Source organism: Ailuropoda melanoleuca, chromosome 11 (assembly GCF_002007445.2).
Source record: "Ailuropoda melanoleuca isolate Jingjing chromosome 11, ASM200744v2, whole genome shotgun sequence".
NCBI classification, from domain to species: domain Eukaryota; kingdom Metazoa; phylum Chordata; class Mammalia; order Carnivora; family Ursidae; genus Ailuropoda; species Ailuropoda melanoleuca.
Window position 1 is genome coordinate 28591654 of NC_048228.1, and position 12072 is coordinate 28603725.

General features: G+C 37.1%; 1 long non-coding RNA gene across 2 annotated transcripts in view; it reads right to left on the minus strand.

Annotated features, from left to right (window-relative positions):
- Nucleotides 1-922: 922 nt before the first annotated feature.
- LOC109489194 overlaps nt 923-12072 on the minus strand; it is an 83284-nt gene continuing 72134 nt past the window's right edge. For both annotated transcript variants that reach the window (XR_002142151.1, XR_002142150.1), the window contains exon 3: nt 923-947. This is a non-coding gene — a long non-coding RNA (uncharacterized LOC109489194). The remainder of the gene's footprint in view (nt 948-12072) is intronic.

Below are 12072 nucleotides of genomic sequence, written 5' to 3' on the forward strand. Positions count from 1 at the left end.
CAGAGCAAAACTTTTTAATTTTAATGAAGTCCAGCTTATCAATTATTTTTTTTCATGGATCATGCCTTGATGTGTGTATCTAAGAAGTCATTGTCACACCTAAAGTCATCTAAATTTTCTCCTATGTTATTATCTAGGAATTTCATAGTTTTATGTTTTACATTTAGGTCTGTGATCCATTTTGAGCTAATTTTTATGAAGGAGGTCAGGTCTATGTCTAGATTCACTTGTTCAGTTGCTCCAGTACATTTGTTAACACCTTATGCTGTTTTAAAACTAAACCCTTGTACCATATAAAAATTAAATTCCAGAGAAATTAAAATCTAAACTAAAAAATGAAACTAAAAATTTTTTGAATAAAATAATTTGTGAGTAGAGGTGACCTTCCTAAACAAAACAGGGATATCCGGATGCCATGAATATTAGGGAAAAAATAAAGAGATTTGATTGTTAATCACATGAAAGTACCTGTGAATAACACAAAGAATGTTAAGGAACAATGGAAAATCTATGGTAATTTTATTTTACAAAAGATGGAAAATGGTTGATGTTTGTACTTTATAGTGTGCTTCTACAAGAAGAAATCAGAAATTCAAGAAGGAGAAGGAGAAAAAATAAGAGTAGGAGCAGAAAAAAAGAATATATGGTCCGCCAGAGTAGTAATCAGAAAAATGCAAATATCAGTAAGAATTAGACATCTTCTATTTATCAGATTGACAAGTGATAAAAAGTTTTATAACATCAAGTTCTGGAAAGGTGTAGGCCTAGTAATATAGGATTTGTGAAAATGCAAATTGATACAATCTTTTGAAATATAATTTAAATTAACATTTAATTAACATTGAAAATTCATGTGTCTCTGACTAAGCAGTTCTACCCTTTATAAATCTATCTTCATCAGTTGTAGATCCATGCTCAAGGGTGTTTATCCAGTTTGTTTTGTGCATCTGTGGGAGAACAATGAAATAAATTATGCTGCAACTGCAATATTGAAATGCTGTGGAGTCATTAAAAAGAATTGAGTAGATATGTTGGTGCTAAGCTAGACAGATGATCATAATAGATAAGCAAATCAACAAGGTAAATAGCAAAGTTGTAGGTTTTCATTTTCATAAATATATTTATATATCAGAGTATACACAATGCATTGGCATATATTTATGCAAATATGGAGAAAATAGAATGTTACACCCAAAACCCTTATAGCAATTACCTACTAGTAATTGACTAGCACTGGACAGTGGGGGATGGAGGAGGTTTCTAGCCTTTTATTTCTTAATTTGTTAAAATATTATAAGATTAAAGGGTGGTTTTCCCATTATGTTTGTGGAGAGATGCCACTAATATTCAAATATAAAAATTTTCTGAAAAGAAAGTACAAAGAGTTTTTGAGATAGACATTTGAATAAAAATGTAACATGCTAGTGGAAAAGAGAAAATGACAGCTTTGGAAGTAGTGGTGATAAAAACAAATGCTGCACAGGTCCAAAACCTATCATCCAGAATCCTCCAGGCCAGATATATTTTAGAACTCAGATTTTTTTCAGATTTATAAAGGTATGGGGCACCTGGGTGGCTCAGTCAGTTAAGCATCTGACCCTTGATTCTGGCTCAGGTCATGATCTCAGGGTTCTGAGATTGAGTGTGTTGGGCTCCATGTTCAGCAGGTTGTCTGCTTAAGATTCTCTCTCTCCCTCTGCTCCCCACCCCAGTCTCTCCCTAAAAAAAAAAAAAAAATAGTAAGTCAATAAATAAAATAAAGGGAATAGGGAGTGTTTACCTATTAGAAAGGGGAACAAAGAGGGGACTGGGGGGAGAAGAGGACAGGAAAGGACAGGAGGAATGAACAGTGAAGAAAAGAAAGTGGAGTGAATGGGGAGGAGGAGAAGGAGGATTTGACACAAAGAAGAACCCTTGTGTGTGATGCCGCCATCACACTTTTTTTACTAAGAAAGTAAATCGTGGCCCTGAACTGTGAGAGTTCTCATAAATGTTGACTAATCTGGTAGAACCTTGCAGCATGAACTAGAAATACCAGTAACTGCGGTTAGGCACAACCACTAGAATGTCTGTAGTGATGGACACAGGCAATTACCAGAAACTAAGGTGGAAGCACTGGAAGTTGAGAGAAAATTGTGACTTTGCAGACTTTCATCATATGCTTCAAGACATTACAGTATCAAAGTGATATTGCCATGTTCCATTACAATTCTGATTTATGATGAAGCTAATAATATTTTCTGGTCTTGCAATGGCTTTATCTCAAAATTACATAGCAGTTTCTCATCTTTATTTAGCCTCTGAGCTGAGGACAGCTTGGCAGAAATTTGCCCAGGAGGCTCCTGTGCAACCCACTCGCACCTACGCATCCCAGCGAATGCCACTCACAGATGGTCAATTTCCCCCACAAATGTGATTATGTCAATCATCAGTGAATTAAGCCCAGAGATTTTTCTTATGAAACCTTTGTCCTGAAGTGACTTGCTCAAGAACACACTGTAAGTGTGAGATCTGTTGACTGAAACTTTTGCTCTTGGCTTGGCAGAGACCTTCCACCAAATAAGGACATTTTTTTTTAAATCCTAAATAAGAATATGAGCAAAGGGAAAAGCTCTCTAACATAGCTCACTGAGTTCCAAAAGTGTTCCATTTTTGGCTTCTATTCCCTTTTTGAATATTTTACTTTGGCCTGGCATGTCATCTTACTGTTAAAGAGGTCTCCTTTGAGTCAACAATAGATAAGTAAGTTGATTCTATGAGGATATTACTCACTGAGAAGTCGCTGGCTACAGACCTGGAAGATTACTGCATATGGAGACAGGTACTCACTGTACATTAGTGAAACAGCTTGAACTAGGAGCTACACACATAAATCCTACACAAACCAAGACAAGAGAGAAAAGAAACAACTGACACTTCATTAAAAAGGGTCCCAACTCAGCTTTTGGCTTAGGATTGCTTTGAGAGGTGAGTTGGTATCTAACAGTGTCTTAGAATAGGATTACAGACAGATTAAACAATTCAAATGGAGGAAGTGGCAATGCAGACAACACTTCATCTATTACTCATTTTTATAGTCTAAGTATTTCCAGATTCCTAGAACATTCTGTGTTTTTTTTAATCTGCATTGCAGAAAAACTGAAAAACCATCACAAGAGTGCAGTTACAAATAAAGTTTGCATTCTACCCTAGTATTATTTGGTAGTTTAAACCAGTATTTAAGAACTGGTTTTACAGTTTGGTACTTTCATTTCATTTCAAGTTATTGAATAAACCAATGTATTGCCGTAAATAAGAGATGACTAGACAGAAGCCATTATGCTTTAGATGTGCCTTGAGACAACTCTCATCATTCAGGCTCCTGCCTTTTTAGTTCCACAGAGGGTCTTATAAACCTACTCCTACTTGACATGCTTGCTTTCAAAATCTTATAAAGGTTGAAGTAGTGAAATAATAACCACTTTGCCAAGAATTTAAATTGTGCTGTAATTTGGACTGAAGGCTCAAGGCCTTCTTTCCCTCTCGTCAAGTTTTCCCTATGTCTTTGTTAGAAAATGTCACCACAATATGCCATATGCAAGGCATCGTAACAAAGGGACCTTGACGGTCTTCATAAGGAGATAATTAGTAACAACTCTGGTTGCAAGTTGCAAAGCCAACTTGAGCTTGCTTTAGTTAAAAAGAAAGCGGAACTTGTAACAATACAGAAAGATCTCATGAAAACTTATTACAGAAATGCCTGGAAATGTGAACAGGAAAGCCATCACACACTGTAGTTTTTGTCTCTGTGGTTCTCTTAATATCTTTGTCCTTTCTTCTCTGTAGATCTTTTTTCTGGCTTCTCATTCCATGTGACAGAGGATTATCAAGTCACAGTTCCCAAGATTATTACATTTCTAAAAGCAATATTGAGCTAGATTCTGTTAGAATAAAATAAAAATATATAGGGTAGAATTTCACCGGTCTAGCTTGAGTCAGGTACTACCCCTCATCCAAGCAGCTATGGTCAGAGAGGCATTACTATCAGAAACCTTCCACTATGGACAGGAAGTGAGGGAGGGGTGGCTTAAGAACATCAAAAAATATAAACTCTGGGGTATGTTTACTAAAGCATCCTCGTTAGATTCTCCACAGGCAAACACATGCTTCTTCCCACACATGCAGTTCCAATGATGCCTTCATATAATGCAGGCAGACTACTAAGATGGTCCCCAATGATTCCTACCTCCTGATATCCGTGTTCTTCTCCTTTAGTCTTGGGTGAATCTGTTGACTGGCTTTTATTATTTTTTTTTTTAAGATTTATTTATTTACTTCAGAGAGAGAGAGAGAGTGAGAGGGGCTCAGTTTCAGGACCCATGATCATGACCTGAGCTGAAACAAAAAGTTAGATGCTTCACTGACTGAGCCACCCAGGTGAACCTAATGACTGGCTTTTAATCAACAGAATATGGCAAAGGGGTGATATGTCACTTCTGTGATTAGATTACAGAAGATTCTGACATCTGTATCGGCAGAAAATTCTCTTTATTGCCTTTTTGATTTGCATGACTTGATGAAGCAAGCTGCCGTATTGCGGAGGCACATGGGGCAAAAAAAAAATGAGGATAACTTTGACCAGTAGCCAGCAAGGAACAGCGGACTTCAGTCCCCTGACCCATGAGAAACTGAATCCTGCCAACATCACGTGGACCTGGAAGCAGATTCTTCTCCAGTCAAGCTTTGAGATGACCGCAGCTCTGGCATGACCTTGATACAACCTGTGAGAGATCCTGAGGCAGAGGACCCAGCTAAGCTGGGCCCAGATTCCTCGTTCACAGAAGTTATGAGATAATGAATGTGTGTTGTTTTAAGTTGCTAAGCTTGCGGGCAACTTGGTATGCAGTGATAACTAATGCATTAACATGATCTGTTTATCCTGTCTACAACTGCAAATGTACTTACTCACCTCCAACCATACAAAATGACCATCAAAAGTCATGACCTGATTCTTAATCCGGAGGCAGTACCTTTGAGCTATTTTGCTCCCAGTTGATACTCTCTGGATGTCATCCATTCTTCCTCTGATTTAATTTTTACTTAGTCCAAGATGACTTCTCTTTAAATGATAAACATAAATTGATTTAACAAACATTTATTGAGAACCTATTACTTGTCAAGCATTGTTTTAAGTACCTGGGGTATATCCGTGAATAAAAACATACAAATATCTTTGCTGTTATAGATTTATACCCTGGCATAGGGAGATGGAGAAAAAAAACCAGACATAATAAATAGGCATTTCATTAAGTCTGAGATGGAAATTTTTTCACATTTTAACATCACATTAGGGTACATCTAACAACTGATAGAATGTCATAGTTCAATTGGCAGATTCTCTTCTTTTTCAGTTGTGCATAAAATAATGCTCCATCTTAAATTGTTGATTCTTAGATTTGCTTAAACACTGTAACATACAGCATTATATATGCAATGTATATTACAGTGTATTAAAAAGTATATTAGAAAATATATACAGTGTGTTATAAAGAATAAATAGTTTGAAAAAAAGTTGAGTAAGGTAAGAGGAAGTCAAGCCTGGGTATGGCAGTTGGTAATATTAAAGAGGTGCCTTCTTAAAGAGGTGTCATTTAAGCAGTCTTGAAGTTGTGAGGGAAGTAGCTAAGCAGATACCTGAGGAATAGCATTGCAGCCAGAGAGAACAGCTAGAGGAGAAGCCCTAAGGCAGAAACATGCCAGGCAATTTCAAGAGTGGCCCATTGGCCTGTGTGGCCTGTACATACCTGGCGAGAGAGAGAGAGAGAGAGAGGGAGGAAGGCAATGAACTAATGGGAGTTTGCTCAGGTGGGGCTTTTGAAATAGATATGAAGCCTGTGGCTTTTACTCTGGATAAATCACCAAAGAATTTCAGATGAGTGAAGATCTGGTTTAAGTTTTAAGAGTCACCCTGGCTACTGTGTTGAGATGAAGTTACACTCAAGCAAAGGTTCCGCTATTATTTTATCATTTGCATTTAACACTAAAAATATTGTAAGATGAGTTCCTCTTCCTTTTGGTTCATCTCACTCCAGTGTTCGTGTGAAATTTAAAAAAAAAAGTTGTTTACTCTTCATGCTTGATATAACCAGACCTGTTTTTACTTTAATTACGTATATTTTGTTGCAAAGGAATGAAAGATATGGAGAGTTTGTCTTTTTATGCTTTCATTGAAGATTTATTGGATGTGAAGATAAAAACCCTGTACACTTTCTTTCCTTAGCATATTTTATCGTGAATAAAAAATTATGTAACATATTTATATAGTATGAATTGTATACTGTTAACAGAATACTCCTTGACGGTGCACCATCCATCTACTGTATTACCTGTCAATATTTCCATAGGAAAGCATAAAATCTAATGAGCTCTTTCTTGTTAGACTCTCATCTTCATCCCTCTTCCCTCACTCCTCTTGATTCTTGCAATTGATCTTATGGTAGCTGTATGCTGAACGCTTGCCGAACAATCTCCTAAATCCAGATTCACATTTCCACTGCCCATCAAAAATCTCCACCAGTAAGTTTCACAGACACTACAAACATACTGTACTCACAACTAAATTTAGCACCTTCCACTCACAAACTTCCCCTACCCTTATCATCTGTTGCGTTAAACTCTTTTCTCTCCCTCATCCCAATTCAGCAGTTCACTTAAAACATCCTAGTAATGATCATTATGAGTTATTTAGCTGCTATTTTATATACATATAAAATATGCCCATAAATATAATGTTATAAATATATTACTATATTTATACTTCTGTCCATAACCATTGTTATTACATAGGTTAGGCCATCAATTTTCCTTAGGTAGACAAATTTAAGAACTCTCCCAAAGAGATCTAAGCTTGATTACAAGCTCTTCTTACTATTTATTTTTAAAAACAGAACAAAGGAATCCTTTGCCTGGTACTCCATCTGCAAAACAGATAAAATATCAACTTTGCAGAGATTTATTGAAAGCAACTTTCACTGTGTTTTGCATCTAGTAAGAGTCAATAATAATTGCTATAGAATTATGTGTATATATATTTAATTTTTGCTATAGTAATATTTTTACTAATTATATTTTAAATAAAAGTAGATTTGAAACCACAGTTTTTGGATGGCAGAAGTAGGAATATTTTATTATTAACTTAATAAAATGAACTTGTATCACTTTTTTAGTAAAAAAAAGTAATCTTTAAAACCAATTAAATCAATCAAAAGTGCTTGCTTCCGCTTTTACTAAATATAAGTTGTTAGTCACAAGAGAAAGAACAGGCCACTAGTAAAATATTTGCTTCTTGAGGTGATCATTACATTAAGCTTTCTCTTTTTAAAATTCACCACATTAATTTTTGTCATCTTCTGAAAATATCACTATCAACAGGTCCAAAATGGTCAGCTACTTGGTAAAATATTAAATAATGTGTAAATTATTAAATAGTGATTTCCTATCATTCAAGATTTTCTCTGGAATTGTACTGGGCACTAAAGCTGTTGTGAGGAATAGTGGCTTCTCAAGATGTTTGTTGTAAATAAGTTAAGGAAACATAGAATGCCCTAGAGAGGACTAGCACAGGGTCATGGCTAAAAGTTCAGATTCCTGGGGTGCCTGTGTGGCTCAGTCAGCCAGGCGTCTACCTTTCAACCCAGGTCATGATTCCAGGGTCCTGGCATCAAGCCCTCATTGGGATCCCTGCTCCACGGGGAGCCTGTTTCTCCCTCTTCCTCCGCCTCCCTCTCCCTGCACCTGCTGTTCCCCCTGCTTGTGCTCTCTCTCTGTCAAATAAATAAATACAATCTTTAAAATATATATATAAAAATAAAAATAAAAGTTCAGATTCCTGACTCTCTAGGTTCAAAATCACAGTTTACCATTACCAGGAGGGTGACTCTAGACGAGTTAATCAATCCCTACTTGTGCATATGTAAAATGGGGATAATGCTACCTGATGATAGGGCTGTTGTGAATATTAAATAAACTGACAATAAATGTTAAATATTTTGTCACATTCGGGAGAAACACAGAGGACACCTGCATGTTAGACTGTGAATTCCTGCAGTAAAAAGAATATGTTCAAAGTGTTCACCTCAGCATCGCCCGAAGTGTTTCATCACTCTCTTTAACAATACCTTTAAACATGCCTAGTAATTCATGTTCCATGGATTAAAATGTAAAAGTTGTTGTGTAAAAAGGATAAGATTTGGAGTCTAGAAAGACTGAACATCCTAGCAGGACTACTTGTACCTTTCAACACGTTGAGCTTTCGTTACATGTTGATTCTTACGGACTACAATAATAACTCACAAAAATGCTGTAAGTTTTCAACAGTGAAATATGTACAACGTTCAGCACAGAGCCTGCTGCGTAGTACCAGCTAACGTTGTTTTCCTTCCATCTTTCTTGTTGCCCTTCACTCCCCAGGAAGTATTCTAAGAGGAACCATAGCAAACTTGCAAGAATGGAGTAAAAAGGATCCAAACATTTCATAAATTAGTCTACCTTCAAAGGTCCCTTCCAACCCTGACCTACTGTGAGCCTATGATTCTAATTTCAGAAGTAAGTAGGTGGGAAAGAGTGGTCCACAGGTCCTCACACCTAAATCTGAGCCTGTGCTACAGTTTTTGTGCAAACCTAAGCATGTCATAGATTTTGATAATCACTAATTCCTATCTTGCTGATCTCATCTTGTACTCTACTAATCTTGAGGGGAGAGAGATCAAGGGTTCTGCTTCTTGTCCTCAGGGTAGTCATGGTTAGGGGTCAAGGGCACTTTGTTGACCATATGCTACTACAGATATAAGCAATCCTATAGAGGAAAAATATTTGTTGCCAACTCTTTGAATGCTCTCCTTCCAGAGCAGTAGAGTCCCACGATCTTGCAAGAAATTAACACTTGAGACAAGTCTTAGCAACTCTTTCCCAGCTCCTTGTACTTCTTCGGGCTTCTCTCTTGCTGCTGATTTCATCTTTCTAGGCCAGCTTTTCCTCACAGTCGGCATGTGAAGAGCCAAGATTGAGAATGAGCTCAAGAGAGATAGAAAGAAGTCCCTTTGAAAAAATTTGGTTTTACCTGAAAAACATCTCTATCAAGCAAAGAGAAGTTTCCATATGGTTGAGCCTAGCCTTTCAGGAAACTAAACTGGGGTTTGGAGTAATGTCCTATCTAGTGATAGAGTATTAAATGTTACTCTTGTCTTGTTTCATCTTGTGCATATATATTTTTTGACTTTGGTACTGCACACTGCTGTGTGTGGTTAGTCAAAGATAGGGACCTGATACTCAGGTCATCTGTGTCTTAGGACCTGCCCGTCTCTCTAGTTTCCAATAGACTTTTACTGAGAAAAAGGAGTTCCAAGAATATGTAACAATGTTTACTAATGACAATGTATGGCTTTATTGAGAAGTGTGCTGTACTGCTTCCTCAGTTCAGGAAATTAAAATCAGAAATACAAAAATGAAGGAAATGATTATCAAATTTCAGAATTCTTTGGTTTAATTCTAGTGCTAGATTTGCATTTTCCTAAAACTGTTTGGATGCCAGCTCTTCAGTAAAGTATCTGAATAACACAAGGCTTTAGAGAACAGATGCAAAAGAGATTAGACTTTGCCTTAAAACAACTTGCCCTTTGCATTTGGGGATTGTAAAGGGTTTAGGATTAATTTGTGGTATTGGCCCATATAATACCCATTTGGTTTCTCCTGAGATTTATTTCCATTTACTCTGCTCTAGTGCAATCCTTACTATTTCAATAAATGGTTAATCTTATCTCTATTAGGGTGAGCCCTGTTTGAAGCACACTGTAGTCCATCTGCCAACAGTAATGCTTAAATAATGCAAAACTGGCTTTTGTCATTACAAAGCCCTCCCATGGACCGATTAATTTCAGAATTGTATTTTATGGGTTCTCTCTATTCTATACTTGTACAGACTCATTTTGATAACTCATGGTCTGGATTCTCATTGCAAATTTAGTGGAATTATTTCAGATATCCAAATTCATATGTACAACAATGGAATACTAAACAAAATAGGCACTACTTGATCATTATTTTATAACCACAGTACCGAAAATTTCAACTAAGGAAAAGGAATAATTAAGGGGGAATAAGTAACTATGCCCCATGAATATCATGTCTTGAAAATAAGCAAAAATGTAGAGTTTCTAGTTGTAATAAAATCACACTACATCTAAGTTAATAGACCACATTTTCATTAATTTGGCTTCTTTGCTCTGCCCCAGGAAGCCAACCTTGAAACTGTGACTTAATGCCACCGATCCTCATATCCTTCCTCTGTAAAACAAGGCATTGACTCAAATGACCCCAAGGTCCCTTTCAGCCTGTAAGTGCAATTCTGAATGCACGTGTTCTGCTATATCATAGTTAGATACAAAGTATAAAGAGTTATTATAAACAGTTATAATTAATATAATTAATATTTCTTTTGTATAACTGCTCTAGATTACAGGTTTTTTCTTTTATGTTTACTTTTCTAGCATCTGCAATTACTGTCAACATCAACATCAATAATACATCATCATTATTACCATCCTCACACTGATATTCTCTTACGGTGAAAAGTGAGATCGTGGCCATAATGAAATATCTCCACCTCCTGCCAGTTTGCCCACTGGTCCCACCTAGGACTGATCCTAGGCCATTGCACTCCTGCTCAGGATCCTCTGACCAAGAACCCGCTTTTTCTGGCTAGCTTTAACTCATGTTCCATGCCTCACTTCAAGTCAGCTCCCACGGCAGTCTGAACCTAGCCCTCTTGTACAACACGCTGTAAATGCCTGTTTAGGTCTCTGTCCCCATTATACTGTCAATTTCATGAGGGTGAAGACAAACTTCTTTTTTTGTCTTTATACCTGCCAGTGCTCAGTGCAGTGCCTGGAGCAAGATTCTAGTGAGTAAGTGCTGCTAGATGCCTGGCAGAGAAAGATGGACAGAAGGGAGTGGGTGCATATCACGGTATAGGGAGGTAAAAAGAGAACAGAAGGGCAAGGCTGGTTAAAGCACTGATAGATTGGATGCTCAGATATATTCTGGGGTATCTATCAGCTCTGGGAAATAGGTCATATACAACCACATCTTGGGGTTATCATTCCCTGAGAAGTGGTGGGGGGTTAAGAGTGGGGAGGGACTTAGAGAACAGTACTAACTTCTGTGTAGCTTTAAAGAAAACTAAAGCAAAAGTAGTTAGAAGCTGTCTTTTCCCACAAACTCCCCAAATATTTAGATCCTCAAATTTCAGAAAAGTGAGGGAGGGAGGGGGAGAACTGTTTATCTGGGTTCTGTTTGCTAGCCTCTGAAAAACATTTCAGAAGTGATAGCTTTTTAAAATGGAGACAAACCATTTTTTCATAATCTCACTGATATGCTAATGGGCTTGAAAGAATCTAATACAGAATCAAGTACAAAGCAGCAGTGGAAATGGAATTTTTCTGAAACTGAAAAGCAAAAGCTTAAATTAAGGCAAATACCCTAGAGTAGTGTGTGAATGGGTGTGAATGTATAACAACCAAAGTGTGAATATTCTTATTTTATTAGGGGGAAAGGTAGGCAGCAGGTGATCTAAAGGGGGTGAATGGATGCGCCACAAATGAGTCAAAACAGGAATAAAATGGACAAACAGCAACTTTTTTGCAGTTTTAACAAGGGCCTGCTGGTTTATCTCAATATGCATCTGTGCAAAAACAAATAAAAGCTGTGAGCAGAAATACCATGCCCCCTCTCCCCGCTGAGCATGCAAACCTATTAACAGGAATGAAAGAGGGTGGGAAGTGTGATGAGAATGCCAGAATGGGACTTCCGCCTTGCAAGTAGCCACCTGCCTGTACTGAACAGCTACTCATGCTTACTGATAACTGAAGAAGTCTGATTTCATTTGATTTTAACCTTATCTGCCTCTGGCTATTTGAGGCAGAAATATTAAAAATCTGGGCTGCTAAAGGCTGAAAATAGTGGTTTGTTTCATAAGAAGGAACGCCAATCAACAAATATCTATTCTTTTCATGTGTGAGATATATCTTCTTAAAATTT